We start from the raw sequence: 4,009 nt of genomic DNA, 5'->3' as shown, positions 1-4,009 counted from the left end.
ACACATAACCATATCGACTATAATCGTCAATAAAGGTAATGAAGTATCTTTCACCATTCCTAGTCATTGGTCTAAAAGGACCACATACATCCGAATGTATGATACCCAATAATTCTTTTGACCTTTCAAAAGTTTTATTAAAGGGTTGCTTTGTCATTTTGCCTTGTAAACAAGATTCACATACATCAAATGAATCAAACTCATTTGTTTCTAGAATACCATTCTTGCGAAGAGTTTGCATGCGATTCTTGCTTATATGTCCAAGGCGACAATGCCAAAGATAGGAATCACCCAAGTCCTTCTTGAGTTTCTTGGTGTTGACATTGTACATTGAACTACTATGTGACGCACCAATTTGATCTATTTCATATATACCATTCATGGGTATAGCTTTAAAATAAAATATGCCATTCATCAAAACATGAATATCATAATCTATAAATTTAAGATCAAAGCCACATTGTTTTAAAAGGGACACGGAAATAATGTTTCTCCTTAACTTAGGAGCATACAAAACATTCTTCAAAATTACTTCCAAACCACTTGGAAGCTTTAACAAGTAGTCTCCTTGGGCTTGGACTTCAACTCTTGCTCCATTGCCCATAAAGAGACTAATGTCCCCTTTGTTGAGTTGTTTACTTCTTTTGAACCCCTGCAACAAATTGCAAATGTGAGTTCCACATCCGGTATCAAGTACCCATGTATTTGAAGAAATAACATTTAGTTCAATATGTATAGTAAAGATAATACCTGAGGTATGCCCCGCATCCCTCTTATCTTTTAACGCATTGAGATAGGTCGGACAATTCCTTTTCCAATGACCTATCTCTCCACACTCAAAGCATGGATCTTGCGCCGCAACCTTTTGCTTCTTTTCCTTCGGTTTGGTGGGCGTGATGGCTTTCCTCTTTCCCTTTCCTTGGACGTGGCCCTTGCCCTTAGCAACACTTGCTTTGGGGTTGGAGTTATGTCCCCTTTTTCCTTCATTGATTGTTAGAACGGGTAAAACCCTTTTACCCATTCCCGCTTCGGCCGTTCTTAGCATTGCGTGAAGCTCACCAATGCTTTTGTCCCACCCATTCATGTTATAATTCATGACAAAGGTTTCAAACCTTTTGGTCAAAGAGTTGAGGATCAAATCCGTAGCCAACTCATTAGACACGGGACAATTCAACCTACGAAGCTTTTCGATGTAGCTTTTCATCTTTAGGACATAAGATGAGACGCTTTGGGTTTCCTCCATACGACATGCATGAAACGCTCGAACCGTTTCGAAACGTTCCGCTCTAGCTTGTTGAAGGAACATTTCCTTCAATTGAGTTATCATGTCGTATGCCCCATGATGCTCGAAATCCTTTTGGATTTCGGGAATCATAGTCCCTAACATGAGGCAAGAGGCTTGCACCGAATCTTTGGTGTACTTGACCCAATCGTTATAAGCCTCCTCATTTTCCACGTCAGGCTCGTCGGGAATGGGATCGTCTAAGACATATGATATCTCTTCTTGCTTGAGAACTATTCTCAAGTTGCGATACCAATCCATAAAGTTATTATGGTTTAGACGATCCTTTTCAAGGATGGTTCTTAAGGATAGGTTACGGGTGTTATGGGTAGAGGTGTTGGCATTGTTAGCGGCCATCTACAAAATTTAACAAAGTTTTATTTTAGTATTATAAACAATTTAATTATTAATACCCTTTTATTCCAAATTTTAAAATAATAATTAAATTCTAGAATCCAATGATAAATCAAATTTCGGTTAGGTGACCTTTATCCCGTTATTTGATTTAACAAGGTAGTCAATCTTGACAATTGCAACCCTTTGCAACTTCTAGAGGTATGGGACCATTCGAAATCCTTATTTCGTGTTGGCATGTTTATCCCATCAACACCATTGGATCCCATGCTTAGGTGACCTTTATCACACGGTTTCCAATTCAAGTCGTCCTACTTGTATAAACATGTAATATTAACATACAAGTGGTTAGGTGACCTTTATCCCACAAATATGTTAATATTACCCTAAGTATATTAGTTTGCTCAAAATGGTTAGGTGACCTTTATCCCATTAAAAGTTTCCTAATACGTTAAGTGTCATACAAAAGGATGGTGTTAGACTTGTTTCTTTGGTAATTATGAAAAAAGGGATTTTAAATTTTTCAAATATTCTAGTTGAAAAACATTATGCCATATCCTAACATGCATTTAGAAATATGGCGATTTTGAAAACCAATTTTCAAGGTTCTAGTTATAATAAAACCAATTTTATTATAGGTGAGTGATCGCTTAGTTTTAATAAACCCATTTAATTAAACTAATTGACGCGATATTACCAAATATATATTAGAACCCGTTTTATGCTTGTTGTCGTTCCTATGTGACGGTTTGGATATCCTAATATCTATCAACCACACATTACATAAGTAAAACAAACAACCAAGCATACACATGCAAAATATAGTCATAACCGAAAACCGCTAAATTTGACCATACTTGTTAGCCGAAACAAGTATAGGTCATAAGTCACACCTAAGGGACAAAACATGACACAAGGATGGAATGTTGACTCCCACTTGATCTTGCATCCAAATGCTTCAAGTATCATTTCCAAGTTGTTGTGTTCTTGTTGGGCTTGTTAATGGGCTCCAAACCTCCAAAAGTCTTCTTGGGCCCAAGAGTGAAATTTATGGGCCTAATGGGCTTGAATCCCATGATGGGCCGGTGAGGCCCAACAAGCCCAAAATTTCGGCCCAAGGCCCAAATCCACCAATTCTTGCATCTTCAATTTTTTACAACATGTATCCTAATACATATTTTTCTAAAATGAAGAAAATGCAACTAATCTACTTATTACATACCATTTATGAACAAATAAATTACACAAGCCTAAAATTATGAATTATTACAACCATATTGAATAATAAACATAATCAACATACACAAAACAACAATCAACACATCCAAGGTCTAGGTTTCGGTTATGACACATCCAAACATACCAAATGTTCTAAGCATGCAACCTAAGCAACCATTGCCCAAAATCACAAAACCAAAAGGTGCCCCCCCCCCCAAGAGGCTACGGCCACCCCCCCCCCCCCCCAAATTTTACAATTTTGATATTTCAACATCCAAATGTTAAATGGTTTCCTAAGATCTTTCCATGCATGTCAAGATCTTACAAAACCATGAGGGGTAAAATCCACCAAATTTTCGGACCCCTTTTTCACCCATGAAAAAACCCGAAATTTAGGAACATGTAAGGAGCATAAGTCCTTGTAACCGGCTCTTGATGCCATTGTTGGGTTTTATACAAGATTATCAAAGTTCAAGTTAACCATATTTAACTAGAAAACGCAACGGAAGCTTAGATTTTAAAACTTGTTATGAACATACCATTATGTTAAAACTAAAACCCAAAGAACAAGGATCAATATTACAAGAACAATATGCTCACAAAATGTAAATTGTACCTTCTTCTACCTTTAGAAGAACAAGTGGATTGTTGAAGAGGATGGTGGATGAATGACAAGCCTCCAAAGAAGAAGACCTCAAGAGTGTGATACCCCAAGCTATTTGTGACAACACCAAGTTGTTTTGCTAGGATTAGGAACACTTAACAAGCTCACAAGCCCCTTTATTTTCTGCCCAAAAGGGCCGTAGGTTTTGGAGAGTGAGAGAGAGAGAGCTTGCTTGCTACACTTGAGAAAAGGATTCAAAAATTGCATGTATATTCATTGGAGGATCAAAAGAAGAAGTCTTTATAAAAAACTAAAGAGCATCTTGTGTTTGATTGGGTAAAACCACCACCCCACATGGGTGGCCGGTTTTGTATATATATATATATATATATATATATATTTTTTTTTTTGTTTTAACAATTAAAACATCTCCATCTCATACTTTATAAAACTAATTTTATAAAACATACATGCTATCTTAATTATTTAACCAATTAAATAATTAATTTATATATAAATAAATTATCCAGATAATTTATTTAAATCATCAA

The sequence above is a fragment of the Bidens hawaiensis genome, unplaced genomic scaffold, assembly GCF_021521415.1.
Source record: "Bidens hawaiensis isolate Kalapana, Puna unplaced genomic scaffold, B.hawaiensis_p1.1 tig00025087_1, whole genome shotgun sequence".
NCBI classification, from domain to species: domain Eukaryota; kingdom Viridiplantae; phylum Streptophyta; class Magnoliopsida; order Asterales; family Asteraceae; genus Bidens; species Bidens hawaiensis.
This window is presented reverse-complemented; position numbering follows the sequence as displayed.